General features: G+C 39.5%; 1 long non-coding RNA gene across 1 annotated transcript; it reads right to left on the bottom strand.

Moving 5' to 3' along the window:
• Window positions 1-1,152: 1,152 nt before the first annotated feature.
• Window positions 1,153-4,947, bottom strand: LOC114297026 (uncharacterized). The gene is made up of 2 exons (XR_003641381.2): window positions 4,641-4,947; window positions 1,153-1,463 (listed from the first exon to the last, which is right to left on the bottom strand). It is a non-coding gene; the product is annotated as an uncharacterized LOC114297026 (long non-coding RNA).
• Window positions 4,948-23,844: the final 18,897 nt, after the last annotated feature.

Raw genomic sequence — 23,844 nt, 5'->3', positions numbered from 1 at the left:
TTTTATCCCGAAAAATAAGTCTACCCAATTACCACCAAGAATATTTGGTTGTCTCCTATGTTTACATTCATGCTCACAACCAAGGGTAAATTGGATCCTAGAACCCTTAAATGTGTCTTCCTTGGTTATTCCTTCACTCATGATTGTCAAATCGCGAATCAAATCTAATCGTGAATCGTAAGATTCACATAATTATATATATATTCATAAATAAATAAAAAATATACGTACATATTATTTACATATAAAATCACAAATAAGGTGCTTAAAAATATTAATAATCTAACGTAAATAATATAAAATCACAAATAAGGTGCTTAAAAAATAATAATAATCTAACGTAAATTTCAAAACATAAGGTGACAATTGTTGCTGCAGCAGCCCGGCCCCTTTAATTTTTGCCACATTAAGGTCATAATTTGTCTGTAATTGCCTACACAAGCATCTAGAAAGTGACAAAGCAAATAAAATCTGTGAAATAAAAAATGATCAGGCAGTATCCTATAATATTAGATGGCGAGAAGCTTTCCATATTAAAAAAAAAAAACCAACTTCCAATGTATTAATAGCAGAACATAAAATCTATAAGATGTTTAAACCGCATGAAGTACCAAAGTTCAATGAAAAGAAATTAAACAGATTTACCGTCCCAAAATCATGAACCCAATAAACAGAATGAAGCTATTTAAATTGTTACACTGCAGAAAATTAGGCATTTAGCAGCATTTTAAACGCTGCTATGAGTACAAAAAACGTCGCTAATTCTTTTCATGATGCTTAATACCAAAAGTCAAAGACACGGCCGTTGTTGTAGCCTTGCGAACCATCGTTATATTACTATAGGCAGCGTTTTTAAAACGTCGTCATAAATGTCTTTATATTTTAAAAATCTAACCGATGGCGGTACAGTGGCATTTGAAAAGCGCCGTTATAGCTTTTTTATTTTTTATTTTTTTGAAATTATGCCAATTCTATGTGATTAAACTAAAAAATTGCCTATAATAAAGCTAAAAAATAACAATAATATGGATAAATGTTTGCTGCTATTTCAATATATTGACTAAATGTAGACAAATATTGCATGATTATTCTAACCCAAAATCAGGCAACAAACCTGTCAAATAACAAATTCAACAAGCAGATTATCATAAATTTCAACTAAACTTCCACATAAATTTTCATTCAACAAACAAACTACCATAGGAATATCATAACCATCATCGTTAGTTCAGAACACCAAACACAGATTATTAAAAAACATAACACAAACACAAACCACCAAAAACATAAATCTAAAAGGTAAATTGCAATCCAAATTGTAAACCAATTGAGTCCATTGGTTTCAATTCAAACAAGCAATAAGCCTAGTACTCATCACCATCATCTTCTCTTCTAGCAGACCAAGCCCTAACTTCCTCATAGTTCTTCTCCAGAGCAGCCAAGTCCTCCTCAGCCTCAGAACTCTAAAGTGCAATAAAAACAACATTGGAGTGTCATACACACACACAGAAGCAAACAAAGGGATGGTCAATTATAGAGTGTAATAAAATTCCGTCAAAAACTAACAGAAAAGAGTCCAAGAGTCTATATCCATGCAAAGCTAAAAACGCACTACATAATTTCCATATATTCTCCAACAAAAGTCTCCTAGAAAAGATTAAATCAACCGCTAAAGATTAAAGTTTTGATGAGCAATCTAACAAGAAAACTATGGTGAGAAAGCCAAGGATCATTCTGCACGTAATAGGATGGAAATTAATAATGAAAAAATAAGAATAAAAGATATAAATCACGATAGGATTCCAATTCTCGATAGAAATTCTCAAGTATCAGGTTATGAGCAGGTAGTTGCAATGTTACAACATTGGCATAGTATGTTTAGGTGATTTAGTTTTGGTTGATTTGTGGAAAAGGTGATCGTTAAAGGTTTTCGATGATTTCAACCTTGCTCAGATTTGGTGATTGGAGAGAGGGTTTAGAGTTTAGAGTTCCACTATTGTTGTTAAACCAAGAAAAGCATTCAGAAAACTGTGATATTGGTTTATAGTTAGGGACCCTATAACATAACTGTTAGTTCAATTCAAAACCAATTTTGGCATTGACAATGCTCCAGAGCAAAGACAGTTCTAACAATCAAATTCCAAAATTTAAGTAGCCATAACATAAGAAATCATAAAACAATTAAAAGAAAAAGAAATGGTAATCATTCAAATTCAGATTAACACAAGATTCATGTTCATTCATAAATTATACTATCTTGTCATGAAACATGACGGAATTTTATTACACTCTATAATTGACGGAATTTTATTACACTCTTGGACTCTTTTCTGTTAGTTTCCTTTCTTTATACATTCATGTAACTTATTTCTGGTCATTAACTAGAAATAAGCTATAAAAGCATGTAAATTTCTGTTAGCTATAAAAAAATAACTTATTTCTGGTCATTAACTAGAAATAAGCTATAAAAGCATGTAAATTTCCTTTCTTTATACATTCATGTAACTTTTTTCATACGCTGACAACAAATTTCCAGCATTGCATTGGAGTATTAATATAGTTCAAAAGTCATATTATACCAATCCTATCAAACTGTTGCAACTCAGTAATTACACTGAGTGAAGCCCAATTACAAACACCATCCCCAGCCAAATACCATTAAAAAATTTCAATTAGGAAGAAGAATTAGAACACAATATACATCTATGTTATTACTATTCTATTACATAAACCCTACAGCCCAGTGAAGCATTATCACTGCTTTTTCATTCCCAAATTGTCCTACATTTGCCTTACTTTTTTATTTAAAATTTTAAATTTCACATTTTTGTAACTTCTTCAGCTTTCTTTTCCTCTTCATCTACATATATTTTTTATTTTCATATCACCCATCAGGTGTGCACACATTCTAGTACATATATATATATATATAGCTCAATATAGTGAATTAACCACAAGTATTCAGTACAAGGTTGAACTTAAAGTCAAATCATCTATAAGTGAAATCAATTCGAAGGTTGAAGAAGAAGAGAATGAAGTGGGGCAATGTTACCAAGGGCAGAGACAAGTGGTTGGAGAAGGAGCAAGTGGCAAGCGAAGACCAAATGGAGTCTGAAGGTGCAGCTCAGCTCCGGGTTAGCTCAGCTCAACTCATGGGTGTTAATAATGTACCAATCACAAGTTGCACAAAATTGTCAAAGCCATTCAACAACACAAAAGAGAGAAGAAAAAGGGTCAGCTCAGCTCATGAGGATAAGTGGACCACCTTAGAAGGATATTATTACTATATTGAAGTCTGATACACAACAAAATAATTAAAATGGTCAAAGTATCCAAAGGTGATGAACTTTAATAACAATATTTAAAAAAAAAATATTAAAAAAAAAAAAATCCTAACCCAAAAACTGTCTTGAGAAGTCTAACCATATCCCCCAAAATCATAACTTTAAAAAGCAAAAGAAGAAACCAAAAACCAAAAACACTGAAAACAATTCCAGTGAGTCAACAGTTGAATTCTATATTACTAATTACAGCAAAGACAAACAATAAGAAGATTACCATGAAGAGCTCTGCAGTAGAGTCCTTGAAATAAAATAAAATAAAATAAATTCACTTGAAACAATTTCATTGTTTTACTCAAAAAAACTTTAAATGCCATTATTTCAATAGCAATATATTATATCATTTTCCATAGAACTCTGAGATTCCCTCTAAAAAAAACCAAAAACAGAGTGATTAAAAAGCTAGTCAGTTATTTGAATGTTATTTTGGGGTGAGGTTTTAATTTGCAACCGCCATACCTATACATTCACCATGTGCCAAATTTTGTGGGTTTGTTGTTGCAAATATTGTTTTGCAATTCTGGTGACTGCATCTCCTAACTGGTCTTCTGGTTTGATGATACAAAAAATGCACCAATATGATAATGGCATCCAAAAACTTATTTCACATTTTTTATTCTCCTTTTACCAGTTCACAAAAGAGTTACGCAAAGTTCTTGGTAATTCCTAGTTTCCTGTCGTCTACATGATTACAGGAAAACATATAGACAAACCCAAAATTCAGACCAACATTTTTCAACTTACAAAACCCAAAATTCATGAGAAAAGAGGCTTTATACGAGCAGAGACAATGAAAACATACCAATTGTAAGCACTACACATAAACATACAACACAAATCTGACTAATTGTAATTTGTATAGAGTTGACCAATTCAAATGAATTGAGACTAGCATTTATTTATATTAAAAACATATAAAATGACAATTCCATAGAAGAGAGAAGATATATAGAACAGAAACTCTGCAACTGCCTTCTCAATCTAAGGCGTTTTGCCCCCAATTTTCGATCCTAATCTGCACAAACGAAAATCAACAACTAAATCAACATTGTACCCATGTTGAGCAGATTGTTAGAGATGGCTGGTGTTTTTTAGCAGAAAATTTATCTATCAGTACAACTAGATTTACCGAAAACTATATTTTCTTTGCTATTCACCAGGGTTTTTCTTCAAAACACTAATTGAAACCCCTAGGAGAAGATTCACGATAGTAAACCCTATGAGAAGAATCGACGGGAAGGAAGAGCTTGAGAGAGAGAAAGAGAATACGAAACTGAGATTGTAGACGGTGGTGCTCACCCTAGTAGATGACAGTGCTCGCTCTCGCCGGTGCAGGTGGTGGTGGTGGCGGTGGAGCTTCAAAATCGAGAATGACAAAACTTCAGAATCGAGAGACAGAACCTCGAAATCGAAATCGAAATCGAAAGCGAAATCGCTCTGAGATGAATTTCTCACCCTCTCTGAGATGAATCGAAATCACTGAGATTAATCTCTCAGAGTGAGATTAGGGTTTATAGAGAGAGAGAGAGAGCGAGAGAGACGATCAGTTTCCCTCAAATTCAAAATAAGGGTTTGGAGAGAGAGGGAGAGACAAAGAGAGGGAGGGTTCAGACATTTGAAGGCGTTTTCAATTCCATCAATTCTTAAAACGGTGTCGTTTTAGTTTTAAAAAATTTCTATCATTACAAAAGTGCCATTTAAAAAACGCCGTTAAATAAATTTGTTAAAACCATTATCTCTTGCAGTGTTAGTAACTCACTAATACATAAATATATTCCATTTCCTACGACTAATGAAGAAAACAAATAAAACTTTCAATTAGTTCAGCTCCAAACTAGAACATATGAATGCCTGCAAAGTTAGTAGCAAATAATGTTGATAATTAATCAACATTACAGGTTCAAACAAGAAATGAGCAAGCAAAGCTGTGGGGGCCGAGAAAATGATTATCACGAACGGAAAACAAAATATCCAAGCCCACCTCAGATGGGTTGAATAAAGCCCAAGCCCAACTCATATGGGTCGAATAAAGCCTAAGCCCATCAGATGTTGGGATTGTGCCGAGTGTACTTAACAACACAAAGAGTACATCGAGTGGAGCGTACCTGATCCGAATAGAAGAGTAGAATATGACAAAGGGAGTCGGCATGGACCCACCAAGTGGGACCAAAGTGTCCCTTTCAAAGAAGTATAGTAGGGGACAGGTCGTGACAGGATGATGATGAAAGGCTAAGCTGAATGGAGTGAAGATCGAGGAGGGTGACTCTATAAAAGGAGGAGACATGCTGAAGAAAGAGTTATGTGCAAAAAACCTTGAACCTAAAGAAACCTAAATAGACCAACCTTTCTACAGAATCTAATTTGTCCATCATAGTGCTGATTCCGGCACCACCATCTGGAGTTTTATTTCTATTTTAGGTGACATCTAGAAGATCATTCAAAGGCTTGTTTGGACCAAAAGAGTATTCCATATCCACTTCCACACAATTGACGTCGTTTGTAGGAATACTCAAACTCATCCATGGCAAGCCCAAACCAAGATCCTCCAATAGTTGATAACACTACAGTAAGAACAATTTCTGGCCCAGAAGAAACACCCGCAAGGCGGTCCCTAAATTTTGATCCACTAACCCGAATTCAGCCTTTGACATCCGTAGATGATGCCATGTAAACGTTGATGAGTCGAATGCAACGTAGCGAGCAGCGTCTCAAAGACATAGCAGTGCAAAACGAGCACTTGCATCAAGAGTTGGCAAAGTCCCAAGAATATAGAAGAGGCGACAACATCAACCTTGCAGCCATGACAACAGTACCTCATATTCCTCTTGGAAAGAACCCAGAAAGCAAAGCTAATTAGACGTGTCCAGCTCGTCGGATGGGGGAAGTCCTCCATAAGAGCCTCACAGACGAAAAAAGAAAGATGATGATTTAGACTCGGAGGATAAACACAATCCTTTCGTACGATATATTGCCAAGGTTGTCCTACCTAGGAAGTTTAAAGCACTGCCGTTCACTCTCTACAATGGAAAATCAGACCCCACGGATCACGTTTGTCATTACAAGCAAGCAATGATGGTGTATACGGATGACGAGGCACTCATGTGCCGGATATTCCCCAACAGTCTGGGATCACTCGCCGTCAGGTGGTATTACAAGCTTGAGTTGGCTTCGATTGAGAGTTTCTATCAACTCCAAAAATTCTTCAGGGCTAAGTTCATCACCAATGAGAACAAGCATACTCACTCTGGACAATGAAAATCAAGACTAATGAAACCTTGTGCGAGTATTCGGCGTGCTATTGGGAGTGTTTTAATTTGGTGGATGACAATTGCAATAACTCCATGGCAATCACAACCTTCAAGATGGGGTTGTATCCCAACAATTCGCTCAGAAGTTCGCTGACTCGAAAAGCTCCCAAGACAGTCTAAGCTTTGATGAAGAAGGTAGAAGAGTACTACAAAGTGGAAGACGATGCAATACGAGTTAAAGCCAGGCTGCAAGCTGTAGAAACGGCAACACCTATCTTGGTACAGCCACTGACTATTGCACCACCAAGCACAACCCAACCAAGGAGGAGCCCCAGGCCAAGAGGCTGATCAAAAAGGGAAAATCGTCGAGATTCTCGCCAACAAAATGAGCTATACCAGGTAGAAAACAGGCACTCTAGGCAGTCAGATAAGAAATACACTAAGCTATTTGAGCCAATCAGTAAGATCCTCCTAAAAAATATAACATATGGCTTCCTTCAAATGGCCAACCAAGATGGCGGGGCCCCCTGACATGAGACGGCGAGACCTGAAGAGTAATATCACAAGGACCATGGACACATGATCGACATATGTTACGCACTGAAGGATCATGCGAAAGATCTAGTCTGAAGCGGCCAACTAATTGAACACCTCCTAAAAAAGGCGACCCACTAGGGGTGCTAGTTGTATGCCCCGACTCATCTCCACTCGAAGAAATCCACATGATATATATCATACCTCTGCCGAATAGGGTGAATACGATCTAGTCACAATGATCTTCTCAACCCATTTTCGAGACTAGCATTTCATCCAAACGGTAGCGATTGTCAAATGAAATTAGTTTCTCCAACGCGAATCTTGAAGGGGTTGTTGTGCCTCATAATGACGCCCTTGTGATCAAATTGTGAGCAAATAGGTTCGTTGTCGAGCATATCCTGGTTAACTACGGGAGCACCTTTGAGATAATATACTATAAAACGTTCCTAAACTCAACTACCAGCCGACTTTCCCCTTTTTAGTTCCAATGCCAACCCGAAATACCCCCTGGGCAATATTGTGTTACCAGTGTAGACAAGCACCAAGACATTAGAGGTTGAGTTCCTAGTCATCAAACTCCCATCACCATACAATATGATAATGGGCAGAACATAGCTCCACTCAATGCAGGCCATACCGAGCATTTACTACCAGCTCCTTTGATATTTAACTCAATTTGGTGTCTAGCAAATCCACGGATCACAAAAATTGGCAAAGGATTGTTACCTAATTGCTACCGAGAAGAGGGCAAAGGCATTAGAAGTGAATTCCGTCAAAATTTCAAATCAAGAGTGACTGGAGGATGTTGGGAAACTTCTGGTGCAATTTGTGAAGTCACATACCCCACGTGGCTATCCAACACCGTCGTGGTAAAGAAGAAGACAAGGTTGTGGCGTGTTTGCGTAAACTTTATGAATCTCAACAAGGCCTGCCCCAAGGATTGTTTTTCTTTACCCAAAATTGATCAACTTGTGGATGCAACTGCCTAGCATCAGTGCATGAGCTTCTTAGATGTTTATAGGGGTTATTACCAAATTGCCATGAATCCAACTAACTAAGATAAAACGACATTCCTCACTCCAAAGGGAAACTATTGTTCCAAAGTTATGCCCTTTGGACTAAAAAATATTGGGGCAACACATCAGAGATTAGTCACTGCCATGTTCAAAATTCAAATCGGCAGAACCACAGAAGTCTAGATCGATGACATGGTAATGAAATCTAAGGAAAATAAGGCACAGTTAGCCGATCTTGCTACCACATTTGATATCGTCTAGAAATACAAAATGAAGCTCAATGCTTCAAAATGTGCATTCGGCATCGGGTCAAGCAAATTCCTCGGTTACATTGTCAATCATTGCAGAATCTAAGCTAACCCGAAACAAATTAAGGTCATCATGGAGCTCGGCTCACTAGGTTCTGTCAAAAAAGTTCAGAAGCTAATGGGAATGGCTGCAGCATTGAATAGATTTATCAGTCAATCCTCAGATCGATGTAGGCCATTCTTCTAAACACTTTGGTAGGGAAAACTATTTAAATAGACTCTCGAATGCCACTCTGCTCTAGAAGGGTTGAAAGCCTATCTCAATTTTGTTCCGCTTCTGGCTACCCTCTCGCCATGCAATGAGCTTGTCTTATATCTGGCGATATCCGACTGGGCAATAAGCACCGTCTTACTTAAGGAGGAACATTAAAACAATCGAACTAGTTACTATGCCGGCTAGCTTTGCTCAGGGTTCGCAGCCTTTTCTTCTTCGTCATCCGTTTTTTCGGCATCATAGGCTTTAATGGCACTGTATACCTCTAATATAGTAGCGAGGCAGAGTCCACACCCGCTGCTTGTAAAGCCTTCATCCACCTGTGCTTGAATCCTCGATTTTCACATCGGCAGACATCGTCAGCCAATTGTTCCCTTATTTTATTGATACCAATCTTCCTCCCTTCAAAGAAGCCCTTATTGTAAGCTCAACTCTCGATTGACTCCTTAAGAAGATGTTGGTCGTATCTCAATTGGCTATTGCTCGGTCCATAAGGTGTTGGGCTACTTTGTCTGTGGACTTCATTGTCCCTGCCGATTTGTGTTCAGCCATTTTCGCCTCCAAGCCTCGTTCTTAGCCCACTCTTCAGCCTCTCTTAGTCGGAGCTCTAGGTTTTAAATTCGACCATCTTTATGTTCAATTTCTTTTCAAGCAACACAAAGGCGCATACTGACTTTGTATGCACTGTTCAATCTTTTGATGGCACCATGGATTCCTTTCCTGAAAACCTCATAGTCGCTCCTGTTGGTCATCGATTGCTGCATTTCAGAGGGAAAGATCTGCTCTGTCATGACCCAAACCCGCCCCTAGAGGTTTGGTCCATGACCGGCCCGTATATCGGCCTCAAACAGAATTTTTAAATAATATTTAATTACATACGGGGCCTTAAACGGAAGCAATAACAAGAAAAGACAACATCCATTGAGCTTGTGCATACATGATGGCTTAATTAGATACATTTCCAGAGTTACATATACAACCATAGAATTATACAGATCTCACACACACTTGAATAAGACTCCAAAAAGAAATATACAATCCTTAGAATACCAAAATTAAGGCCTCAACACGGAGGCGTAACCCAGGCGGCTTGGCAGACAGGTAGACCTCAATATAATTCTAGTGTCAACCCCCCAATGGCTCACCTACATAAATATACATAAAAGTGGAGTGAGCAAGGCTCAGTGAATAATAGTACCTAAATGCTCAATTTAAACATAATACATAGCAATGCATAAGTAAATGCAAAGATCCCATGAATAATCTGTTCCTGTTTTCATTTCAAAATGGCCTTAGGCCCAATCGTAAGACATTATGGCTTTAAGCCTTTGAATGGATTGGCGATAGCCCTTGAACATATTAACATTAAGCTTTTACACATGTTGGCATATAGCCCTTGAACATATGGCATGAAGCCCTTAAACATGTTGACATATAGCCCTTGTACATATGGCATGAAGCCCTTGAACATATGGCATAAAGCCCTTGTACATATGGCATGAAGCCCTTGAAAAGTTGGCATTAAGCCCTTGAACATATGGCATGAAGCCCTTGAAAGATTGGCATGAAGCCCTTGAAAAGCTGGCATTAAGCCCTTGAACATATGGCATAAAGCCCTTGAAAGATTGGCATGAAGCCCTTGAAAAGTTGGCATGAAGCCCTTGAACATATGTATGGACTCAAGAGGTGGCTCGTACGGATTCTAGAGGTGACTCGCATTGCAGCACTTAGTTCCGTACAGCACTTTGTTCCATACCAGAAATCATTCATACATATTCTTAATTATGCTTGAATCAGAAATAGAAATCAGAGTTCATGCTTGATCATAACCCACCCGTACAAGACCGTCGGTGGTACCATCCGTACAAGACCGTCGATGGCAAGAGATATCTTGTAACATAATTGAACCACGGTATTATTACCCCCGGATAAGGGCCTTGTGCTAAGAATGCCATGAATACTTTTACATTTATGGATAATCATTCATTAATTCATAACGTAACATATCAGAAAATAGAGCATTTCTTGGTATATCATGTCATTACCGTGCGCTTAACAAAATAGAATAATTCACATTCTTATGTGAGTCACATAATGATGTTAAGCTTTTGTATCCATGTCGTAGATTCTGAATAACTTCGAGTTCATATGTAACACAAATTCTCTTTATTCATTAAGAAATGACATGGTTCACTTGAGCTATTAATCAGTAACATACACCTTTGTTTAATTGTTCATATGTGTTAACATGGTTGACCTGCAGTTAACAGAGTACTAATGGTAACCATTGCATCATTCACATGAGTTAATGCAGTTAACTTAAGTTTAACAGAACGTTCTTGATAATTATTAACGAAAGGTAAACACATTTTACCGATTGAATGATTCCAGAGATACCGGAATACCATAGTTCCATAATGCTCATACGTTCCATTTGTTCGTCATGAATCACTATAGCTATCTTGCAAATAACAGAAAGTTAGTATTCATTGTCAACAGTAAACAGAATGGACTGCTCAATAATGCCTCTAGATTTTCCAATCAACATATTGTTAACTTAATTACTTGCAAGGGACAGAATGTTAACAATGAGAATCATTAACAATACTTGAACGTGCGACTATAGTACTACTACTCACAGCGGTAGGTCTTTGATAGCGGTGGAACAATGTCCTCGTCTTGACCTACGAGCACAATGCATATAACAGATTATGAGAATAAAACCAGACTCTTTTTATTCTTCATTCAATAGCTATGGTGGTTCTAGACTCATTAGTCCTACATAGGTTATAATCCATGCCTCATAAGATAGGAGGAATCGATCGGAGAAAGGTTCAGACGAAGAAACGGTACAAACCGGTAACCAGAAAGTGAACAGTCATCACTAATTTGGGCATAACTATTTCTGTATTTAAAATTTTGGAGTGAGACTACCACCATTGGAACTAGACTTCCGGGGCTTGATTTTAGGCTCAAGAATCACTCAAAACGAAGTCCAGATGCAAAAGATATGCCTGTTCAAAGTTACTTGGTCTATGCTGAAACAGGGGTGGCCGCTCGTGCGCCCACTTTGGCCGCTCGTGCGGCCCAATTCCGCTCGAGCAGAAGGACCCAGCCGCTTGAGTGCCCAAAAACAGAATGAAAATCCCTTTTTCTTCTTCATGTCCGCTCGTGCGGTGCCCGTGGCCGCTCGTGTGGTCTGGGAAAAAACATCAATCCGAAAATGGGTCTTTTGCTCCAACACTTGATTCTTTCCATTCTTAAACTTAGTTCTAAACATAATTCACTCAAAAACATGTACAATTGCCTAATAACATGATAAACTAAAATCAACCAAGTATAATCTCCTCTCAAATAAAACAATCTATGTCTCAAATTAAAAATCCAAGTTGCATCTTTCTATATAATCAAACTTTCAAAATATATGCTCTCAAATCATAAGAATATATCTTACCTATGGTTGAGTTTCACACCAAAACTTGTTATTCCACAAATCTTTGTTAAGATTGGACCCAATTTAAACAAATTTAAGGAAAGCAAAGTTCATTTCCATGAATTCAACCCATTTCACCCAAAATCCCAAAACACTAGTTCATTTACATTTTAAACTTCCAAATTAATCCTTGATTTCATGTAGTAATTGAATTATTTACAAAGATAATAGTTAAAACCACATACCTTAACCCAAATCCTTGAATTCCCCCCTTAAAGCTCTTTAATCTCCAAGCTTTCCCTCCTTCCTCTTTGAGTTCTCTCAAGAACTCTCTCTCTCTCTCTCTCTCTCTCCCTCTCTCTCTCACGGGTCTTCCTCCTTTCTCTAGATATTTTGGTTCAAAATAGATGAGTTCTACAACTCATAAGGCTTCTACTCACATAAATATACACACACACAAGGGAGAGCCAAACATGGCCTTACGAATCGTACGAAATTAAATTTCAATTAAACTTTTCAGATGACTCTAAAAATTACGCTGATCATGAATATACCCTTTATTCTGGTTTCTGAAGCCTCTAAGACCTTCAATTTACAGTACAAAATTAACCACTCAAACGTGCTTTAACGAATCAGACAAATTAGAATTCCAATTAATTTTCCCAAATAGTTCTAAAAATTTCCATTAACATACCCAAGTACTCAATTTTGATTTTTTAACCCGTAAGGGTCGTCAAGTCCAGTTTTAAAGTCATAACTCAACAAATAGTTCTTCGATTCCAATATTAAAACACATTATCCCCTAATTAAATAAGGGTGACTTCTTATACGCATTTTGGGGTCATTACATGCTCAGTGAACTCAACCGCCATATTTGGATCTTGGATGATTGAGTCAGCTTCAGTCACGGGTTTGTTCCCAATAAAAAAGAAAAAACTCAATGGACGTGGCGGTCTACTCGTCTCATTTCGCACTGTGTCGTGGGCACCAACCGTTCTGTTATCTCCTCTTCTTTGGGTCCTACCTCTGGATGACCTACTTTGTTCGTCCCTCTTAGGCAATCTGCTGAGTCGCCTGGGTGACCAATACCTATTTAGCTCCTCTGGTTTATCGCTATTTCTGCGTATAGAATCGTTTAGCGCTTAATGGCTCATCTCTGCGTCCATGTGATAACCCAACCCGTATTATGCTTAATTATGCATATGATTATGTGATTGATATGAATTTGCATGTTAATTGTTTGAATTATGTGCTTTTGAAATTATATCTGTTACTTGTAAAAAAATTTGTTACAATTGGAACTTTGGACTGAAAATTGAAAGTCTTAGAGGCGTGATAAACTAAAACCGACTTCATATCTGTGTTTAGCATGATTTTTAGAGCCTCTTGTGAAATTTTGGAAAATTATGATTTGTAATGACTTAATTGAGTTTAATTAGTTTAAACCTTAGTTTTAGTTGTTATGAGCTTTATTAGTCAAGCCTAATTGGTTATTAGCTTAAGTTATCTATATATGTATATGAGAACCTTAGTCTTTTGGGCTCAAATAAAATATCTTGAGAGAAAGAGAGAAACAAGAGAAAAGAGAGAGACAAGAAGAGAGTTCTAGAATTAAGGAAGAAAGGCCAGGAGATTGAAGAGGATTCAAGGGGAAATTCAAGGATTTGAGCCAAGGTATGTGAATTCAACAATTATCTTTGTAGATAACTTATCTCTTACATGAAATCAAGAAAGGATGGGAAGATCAAACACTTAAACAAGCTAGGGTTTTGAGTTATGTAATTGTTTGAGCTAAATCAAGAAATTGGACCTTAAGCTCTTAACTTTGTTTGATTTGAGTTCAAGCTTGTGACTAATGTATGAAATAAACCCTAAATTGTCTATACAACAAGCATTTGTGTAAGAATCATCCATGTGTATATATTTTGAACTTGATCATGAGGTTTTGTATATATATGGAAAAAAATGAGACTTTGATTTTGACATTGAAGCAAGATTGATGTGTTTGAATTGAAATTATACTTGAATCATGTTAGTATATCAAGTTTTGAGTTAATTTTGCATGAATTTGGGCTTGAAATTGAGTTTGAGAACTTGGCTTCAAAACTCCATTTTCGGACTATTTGGAACTGCCCAGACCGCACGATCGGAGCATAGACCAAATCAAGAGGAACCATTCTATATGCTCGAGCAGCCACCACCTTTGCACAAGCAGAACCTAACTGCTCGAGTAGTTGGACCGGCCGCATGAGCGGCCAACAGAGGAGAAAAATTATGCTTTCTCGTGTTGACCTCCCTGGCCTCCCAAAGGCATTCCCGACCTTATGTAAACCCTCCGGTGTATGAAATAATGATTAGAAACCATTGAAAAAGGTTGTGAAGCACAAAAAGAAAAGTGTACAAAATGAACGAATTATTTATTGAATGTGTGTGTGACATGTTTTGTGTAGGTCGTGTGTTGGAGGCAACGCCGCAAGACCAAACGCACTGTGAGTAATGTCTTTGTAACGGTATTTTCATATGATGTACTTTGAAATTAGCGTTCCTATGTGATGATTTATGAAACTTATGTTGGTATAAGTCATGTGCTTGACAAGAGTTCTACGAAATGGCTAAGTATGTTTTGAATCTTCGATGAATATGATATGACAAGTTTCTGAACGGAATGAATACAATATGGCAAGAGTTTGAAGGATTGTGCTGATAAGAATGAATGAGTTTCCTTTTTTAAACAAAGATTATGATAAATTGGAAAATGCACCTTGACTCTCAGTAACCGTTGTTTGTCTATGACCCGTCTTGGATGTTCTGTACAAACTAATGATTCACTATAAACGTTCTGTATGATGTCAATCTTTAATGATTGTTCTATATGGCTTCGATAGTAATCATTCTGTATAAACCATCAAATATGATGTTCTGTATAAGTCATCCAAGTGATGTTCTGCGTTCCGTATAAGCCATCAATATGATGTTTTGAATGAGCCATCAATGTGATGTTCTGTAAAAAAGCCATCTAAATGATGTTTTGCACTAATATGGGTGTTTCGAATGAAGCCATTCTACGTAAATGTTAGGGAAAATTACAAACACCCCCCTCGAGGTTTGGTGAAAATGCAAATTCCCCCCCTGAGGTTTGAGAAATTACAAATTACCCCTTGAAGGTCAAATTTGCATAACAAATTAAGGGGGAATCTGTATGAAAATAAAAATCTCAGGGGTAATTTGTTATGGAAATATAAACCTCAGGGGGCGAGATGTAATTTCTCAAACCTCATGGGGAATCTGTATTTTCACCAAACCTCGAGGGGGTGTTTGTAATTTTTCCTAAATGTTATGTATGGTAAATTCAGCAAGCTCGATAAGGCCTTCGGGTACTCCACTATGACTTGGAGTTATGAAAGGTTTGATAAGCAATATTTGATACTATGTGATTTGGAACCAGTCTTAAACGTATCAATTAGTTATGTTGTTTTGATTAAGTTATAAGACTCGTTCATTTAACCCACTTACATTGAGATTTCTCATTGAGCTTCCAGCTCACTCTGTTTATTTATATGTATGTAGGTGAGCATCAGAAAGCTCAGTACTAAAGCCTGTTGAAGTGTCATCCTTTTTGTCAACCTTTTGTGAAGCCACCCAAGATACGCCTCTGTGTCGAGGCCTTAGTTTTTATCATGACAAGCTCGAGAAGCTTTGGTTTTATATAGTCTATTATGTTATAAGTTTTTCTCTTGGGTTATGTATATAATGATTGTTATTAAATGTGGTGATATATGATCTGAAGTGTGATGTGGGATATAACGTGTACGTTCATGTTCATGACATGTATACACAGCTCAATGGACACATTTCATAATTTACTTCCGCTATAGGCCCCGTATGTTAACTATATTTTGAAATTTTATTTGAGGTCGTAGGTAATCTCATGATTACTAGTCGGTTACATCCTAAATCTTTAGAGGCAGGTTTGGGTCGTGACAGTCCAACTCTGCCAGTGTCTTCCCTTCCCCTCTGTTGTTGAAAAACAATCTACTTGACATACACGCACTACTAAGCTTCGTTGGAAGTGAGTCTCCTCACTATGTTCTACTCTTCACCAGTGATGAAAATTGAGGTACCTCCTCCCACCGACGAGCACACAAAGTGAGCTTTCCTGGTTGGCAGAACAAATCGTCACTTCGAAATAGACGTCCTCCTCTAACAAGTATACTAATTATAGGAGGATGTGCTTTCAATAAATAGCTTTAAATCATCACAACGGCGCCACTCCCCATACCACCTACACAAACCCACGTGTCAACTATCCCTTCAATCATCAGCAAGCGCGCCGCTGATCACTTTCTACTCAATTAGCGTAAACATTGCCTCACTTATAACTCGGCAGGATGCATTGCGCCAACTTCACTTGCCTTCGTTCCCAACCGGGGCAGGGGCAAATATATAAATCTATTCGGCGTAAACTTTGCCCCGCTTGTAACTTGGAGGGATGCACTTATTCAGCGCGGAATATACCTTGCCTTTTGGAAGTATGACCATGATGATGGTGCATACATTCGGCGAATACAATTCACATGCATTAACATGTTTAGTTGACTTACAGTTGTATTACTAAAGATGGTGTACATATTTAGCTAAGTAAAAGTGCATGAACAGATTCATACCGCTTCAACAAGCATTGATTTAGAAAATATTGAAGTATAATGTTACAGAAAATAAAAATAATTTTGATCCACGGTAGAATATTTTCATTCATAAACTGACTTGATACATACGTTGGTCACTTTACATATGAAAACATTCCTAATACATCAAGTACAAAAAAAAAAAATAAACAAACAAAAAGACTATTACAATTGAACCCTAGTCTAAACTATTTGGCAACAGACCTACTCTGGTTCTTACTCCAACGGCTCTACCTTTTCATGCTCGAAAGGAATTGGCATGTCCAGAGTCACTTGAGCAGCGGCCAAGGCCTTGAGCCAACCGTGCTTGAAGCCCTAATTTTCAAATTTTCGGGTCTTGTCAGCATACTTTTCCATCACCGATAACTCCCCATCTGCAAAAGCCTTGGCCACCATCGTCTTCACTGCTAGAAGCTCAGCCTTAAGATTTTCTAGGTATGCCCTTGTTTCTTTCAAATCGGCCTTCGAAAGATTAGCTCTTTCTTTAGTGGCACGACGAAGCAAGTCAGCGTGCTTTGTCTTCTCCTCTTATACATTGGCTCGCAGGCGCTCTTCTTCGGCTATCTTAACTTCAATTTTAGCCTTCTGCATCGCCACGGCCAATTCAGCAAATGCTGACTTCACCTTACCTTGCTTGGCCGCCGCATCCCCTTTAAGCTGGTTGATCAGCTCAACGGCGTCATGATGGCGATGGCCAGTTTTCACAATACGCTCGGCAACCTGTAAAAGTGTTCATATTAGGAAAACATAAGGTTCTACTGACTTATATGCTGAAATTAAAACTCATCAGAATAGCCGACTGTTTGGCCATAGCGATCGAAATGATGCTTGGGTCGGCGCAAAAAACAGCCTTGTCCAAAGGCAGTGTAATGGTTGTAGCCACACTTAGCGCAATAGCAGGCTCCTTCACCGCCGATGCACCTGTGGAGAGGACTGACCCCTTGATATTTGGTTGAATGGTGAACGTCGCCCCTAGATCCAAAGCAGGTGACACCCTTGATCTCTTCTCAATTGGCCATTTAGCTGAAAGAGTGGACTCAGCAGGGCACTTCTCACCCCTCTATTCGGCCACCGTTCCTTCGACCAGTGGTTTAAGAGTTGGCTGTGCTGACTCCGTAAGAGTAGGAGTAGGAGGAGGAGGAGCAATAATTTCTTCAGGCTGGGTTGTTGCCGACAAAGGAGTCCCTTGACTGCTTCCAGCGGCTACCGCCTTCCTCCTCGCCACCATCTTCTCAGCATTTCTTTTCTTGGCGAACTGGGTGAGTGAAAGGGACTCACCTACCATCTCTTCGGCCTTGGACCTAGGTAAATCGTCCAAGTCAAAAATATGTCGGCCTCTTCTTGGGCACTTTCCAAGTCGGCTCAAGCAGGAGAAGACACTAAATCCAAATGCTGCTAGGTGGATTCTTTTCACAACCTCTATAGCCAGATCAATGTTTTGCTGCTCTTGCTTGGCGTCTTGATCAACTGCTTCAGTGGTTGCTTCGCTACTCTGAGTGTCTGCTACTTCAATGGTGCCCACGTCCCTCAAGTTGATGAAACTTTCAAAAACTAATGTTGTTAGTTATTGTTCTCTTTCAGGGATGAAATGTGATCGGCAATGGCAAAGGTAGAATAAGATGGGTCGTATTTAAGGATAATATATGCAACACGACCTTGCCTTTCAAGATTCACTAGGCCAATGTACTCTAGAGTAGTCTTGATTTGTGTTAAGTCGACTTCGTCTCCTATCATAGTCGGCTTTTCTAGGTCGTTACCTGGAAGGACACAAACTATTAATATGTTGAGAGCTGAATGAAATTGAAAACAACTGTTGAGTTACTTGACCACCTGGTTCCCCTTTTTGCTTTGGAATTAGGTCTAAATGGTCCTCCTCCGCACCGAATTCCTAATTTCCACTCACTAGAACCATGACATCATCCACCCTCTTGCCTAAGCTGGCAAGCATGGTCACCAGTTGGTGATCCGTATCCTTGGCCCTAAGGAAAAAATGCCCTTGCCGACTGAATGATTTTGCAAGGGTGTAGCAATGCCGAATGGTGAGGATGCCCAAATTCATTCGCTGTCGGTGGTTGAGTACTACGATACCCTTGATTACTCGGTAAAAATTGATGTTCAGTTGTTAGGAAATTAACCCCTAATAATGAAGAACAATGTGAAGAAATAGGTGCAAGGGAAATCGTACCCTTCTTTTAGTAATAGCTAGCAATGTGAACACCATGGTATTAGTGTTCGTCCTCTCCATTTCCACCATTGTGTCTACGACGAGCTCCATTTGAACGTCATCAGGAACGGAATAATGATGGCGAAAAACGACGACTTTGCTCTAAAAAAGAAAAGCTTTTAAAAAGTTTACCATGGAAGTGTTGAGGGTCGAACATACCATAGGTAAAAAAGATGGACCGATGGTGTAGCAAAGTCGAAAATTCACTAGAAAAAGTACAAAAAAGATGAAAATGAGGGTTTAGAAGACTTATAAGGTTAAAACAAGAACTGTCTGAGCAAATGAGGGCTACCACAATTGTAATCAAGTGATAGAAATTGAAAGGATGGAAAAATAAAGTCCTTTCAGAGGTAAAAAGGCAAAGGCGGTGGAAGATTTTTTGAATCACAATAAATAAAGCTAGAAGACGAAGAGGGGGCGGGAAGCTTTGTGAATACCCTATTGGGTCCCATCCATTGTGTCAGATAAGACAGCATGTCCACTACGCATTTGCATTTCTAGGCGTGAATTATGACTAGTGCAATACATTAGCCCAGCGGGAACCTAGCACGAGGACCACTCAGCATATGAGTTGACCTTTGCTTAGGGGGCCAGTTATGGGGGCCAAGAAGATGATTATCAGGAACGAAAAACAAAGTATCCAAGACCATCTCAGATGGACCGAATAAAGCCCAAGCCTATCTCATATGGGCCGAATAAAGCCCAGGCCCATCAATTGTTGTGCTTGTGCTGAGTATACACAGCAACACAGAAAGTACGTCGAGTGGAGGGTACCTGAGCCAAATAGAATAGCAGAATATGCTAGGGGGAGTTGGCATGGACCCACCAAGTGGGACCAAAGTGTCATTTTCAAGGAAGTATAGTAAGGGAATGGGCCTTGACAGGATGATGATGAGAGGCTAAGCTATATAAATTGAAGATCGATGAGGGTGAAGGGGGAGATGGGCTGAAGAAAGAGGGATGTGAAAAAACCTTGAACCTAAAGAAACCTAAACAGGCGAACCTTTTTACGAAGTCTAATTTGTCATTTGGAGTGCTGATTCTGGCACCACCGTCTGGAGTTTTATTTCTATTTCAGGTGACATCTGGAAGATCATTCAAAGACTTGTTTAGACCAGAGTATTCCATATCCACTTCTATACAAAAGCAAAATTACTTTTACACTAATTAGTCAACTTGACATGACCCATTTCTAAACACACCAATTGCTTCCGTAATGCCACTCCAAAGCAATAATACATCAATCTGTCCCATAAATAAATAAATAAATAAACAAATAATTAACTAACTAAATTGAAAACATGTTAAATAAACATTCATATTTTTACAAACCTGTTTTTCCATACAAATGGATTATTTCCAATCTAATCTAATCTAACACTCGAGTGCATTGCATAAAATTAATCAAAATTTTAACAAACTCATCCATTCCTTGTTCCATCCAATTAAACACTCTAGTTGGAATGAGTGTGCGGGGTAGGAAGTAGGTAACTTACAATGCAGAAAGAGCAAATAAATAGCCATCGAATGCAAAAATAGAAGGCCAGACAATAGTGGAGCCCTTATGCATTGTTCTAGGAAGCAAATGCTTGTAGGACTGAATATGCAAAAAACAATATGAGATCATAGACATCCACACCAGTTAAGTCCACCTCAGACTCAGTGGGCTTGGTAGGCGGATGCAACGAGGTCCAAATTAGAGTGGATGACAGTAGTGAGGGCGTCAAGGAGGAGGAGGAGTTGAGTGTGGTCTGTCGAGATCTGGAGAATCTCGAAGATGGCGATCAAGTCTACCCGCTAAATGGATCGCTGGACAAGCTTTTCCTTTAGAGGGCCTAGGGTTTCATGAGTGTCATCGAGCATGGTGGGTAAGAGGATGAGTCCATATTGAATGCCTCTCTTCGAGGGTGTACTACTTGTATTTATTATTATACAGTACTCTTGTCGCACCACTCTTCGATGATGAGCTTGATGATACAACTATCGAACAACCTTTGATACACTTGGTACTCATAGCTATCTCTATATCTAGAGAGAGAGAGAGAGAGAGAGAGAGAGAAACACAGAAAGACAAATAGGATTTTGAACTTTTTAGTGAGAGAAAGGGGATAGGAACAAGAAACATTATAAAATGCAAGTAAGTAGATCGTTGACAAATGAATAACGAGAGAAGAGGGTGGAAAGAGTGAGTAACATAATGTAGAGGGTCAGAAATTAAACTACAAATTAAGTATGGGCCTAAGTGCTGAGGTCGCCCCTTTTAGGCGACCAAGAATATCTAAAGGAGCATAGGCTAAAGCCCAAGGGAAGTGGGCTAACAAATGGGCCGAAGCAGGTCCGACCCACCAAGGATCCAAGTAGACTCCATGAAGAAAGTGTTTAAGTCAAGTTGCAGAGGTACTACTTGCAGTGGTCAAAGTTGCTGAGGCACTTTGCCTCGAAGCCGCCATCTCCAATATTGTCGGTTCTGCCGCCATTTCGAAGTTGCTGAAGGAAACAGAAAACTGAAGCAATTAAGTTGTGGAGGTAACACTTGAAGCTCACAAGATGCAGACGTACTTTGTCGATGATGCCATCCTTAATATTGTCGGGGTAGCCATTTGGACTTGCAACGAGAAATGGCCACCACAGCAACTACAGTCGCCTCAACTATGACAACTGCTATAACTAACTCACGAAGGAAGGCACCCCACCAAGGTGATAACAGCCTTTGGGAGAAGTTTCTCCTCCGCAAGTAAAGGCTGATAGCAGGTCCCGTATCTCACTGGTTAGAGCTAATAGCAGGCCCCGAGGTCATCCAGTATGCCACAACAACCCCACGAAGATGGGAGCAGGGTAGCCCGGGTGTAAGGGACTCCCTTTCCATTACCCAGGTCATAGACTTGCCTTAGTCACACATGTAAGACTTAAGGAAGCCCCCTTGGGCTTGGTACTAAGGCACAGCATGGCTGATAGCAGGCTTGGCTGTGGCCTTCATTCTGGGAAGCTGAAGAGTTTGTGGTTAGGTGGCTAAGGGTGGAGGTTTCGTTGAGGAGAACACGAAACATGCCCGATAACAAGCTATGAAGTCCCAAGAATGCATGTATTGGCCAAACTAAGTTAAGAAGATAAGTGTAGCAGCAAGGTCTTACCACTGCAAGTGCACTTACCGAGGTTCACGCTGAGAAGGCGAGTTATAGCAACAAACACTCCTGCCTCAAGTGCACTCACTGAGGCATCTGTAAGGTTCATGCTAAGAAGGCAAGTTATAGAGGCAAACACTCATGCCGCAAGTGCACTCACTGAGGTAGTTGTACCAAACAGATAGTACACAGTACATGTAGAGGGACGCGTGTCACTTCCAGCTTGGTAGCTCAAGGAAAAATATTCAATGTGATCCTTTAGGACACGTGTCTTCTCTCTATTTGGCCATTTGGTGTCCTCTTGGTACTAAGGAAAAGCCTATAAATAGAACCCATTTCCCAGCCCAAGAGGGGGATGATTAGGGATTTGGGAGAGATGCTGCCTATTTGTGCACTGCCATACATTTCTTCTTGAGCTACTTGCTTCACCCTCACCTAGCTACTCATTCTCTAGCCATTCCACCAGTGTTGGACCATTAGCATAGTTTTGCCTCTCTAAGCACTACTCACATAGAACCCCTCTCTACATTTCTGGCGACTTTGCTGGGGAGGCTGCTTTGTTGATGGTTCATACCCATAGTGGCTCACATACTTCACTAGAAAAAATTGTAGAGGATAAAGTTCAGCAGTAGCTCCAACAGCAAGGTTCTTCTAATGGTAGAGCAGCACTTGCTAAGGATCATGACCACAGTGTTGTAGATGAAGCAGTCCAGTTACTTCAGGACACAGAGAGGGAGATCTTGACAGCTTTATAAACTCTCACCGAAGCTATCATGGCTACGGTATCTAGACCAGCCCCAACAAAAGTGCCTCCACTTGTAGTAGCCCCAAACCTAGTACCTAACCCGTTCCTTGAGAATCAAGCTTCGATCTAGGTGCCTCCGGCGGTACCTCAAGTGAACGGTACGGCTGCTGGTTCGGTTACCCAGGGGCAAACCAGTCCATTTCAGCCAACTCATTTTGTTACCCTTGCCAATGTACAAGCTATGCTCGAGCAAGAGTGCAGCAAGAAGTAGTTGCCATCTCTCCCAAATCCAGATGTGAAGCCCCTATACTCCTAAGAAATACTGGCCATGCCATATCCAGCTGGGTATACAATACCTAAGTTTGTGAAGTTTGATGGGAAACAAGGTAATGCCAGAGAGCATGTGGTGAGGTTCATTGAAACTCTTGGTGTCCATGGTAGTGACCACTCTCTGCGCCTTCGAGAGTTCTCCAAATCACTCACTGAAAGGGCTTATAGCTGGTATATAAACTTGGCCCCCCAACTTGATCAAGAGTTGAGAGGAGATAGTGAACAAGTTTCATACGAAATTCTTCCAAGTCCAAGAGAAGTCATAACCCTCACACTTGGGCGAGATGTCCAAAAAGAAGATGAAGATATAATGGACTATGTCAAGCAATTTCAAGATAAGGCCATTGACTATCATGAACCAGTGGATGAGGCCCACTTGGTCAGCATATGTGTGGAGGGTGCCATACGTGACTACAAAATCTTCTTGGTAAACCATAATTTGCCTACCTTTTTAGCCTTGGTTGAGGTAGCCAGGAACCTCAGTACCACGGGTCCTTTGCATAGATCTCGCGACAGTCACCACTACTCCCGCAGGAGTAGAGTTGCTACGGTAACCTCTATAGGAAGGAGCTGCTCACAAGGAGATGCGTCGTCCTCCCGAAAGAGAAAGAGTTATGAGAACAGAAACCCATATCCTTGCA

The sequence above is a fragment of the Camellia sinensis genome, chromosome 12 (assembly GCF_055761805.1).
Source record: "Camellia sinensis isolate YWXY chromosome 12, ASM5576180v1, whole genome shotgun sequence".
Lineage (NCBI taxonomy): Eukaryota > Viridiplantae > Streptophyta > Magnoliopsida > Ericales > Theaceae > Camellia > Camellia sinensis.
This window is presented reverse-complemented; position numbering and strand designations above follow the sequence as displayed.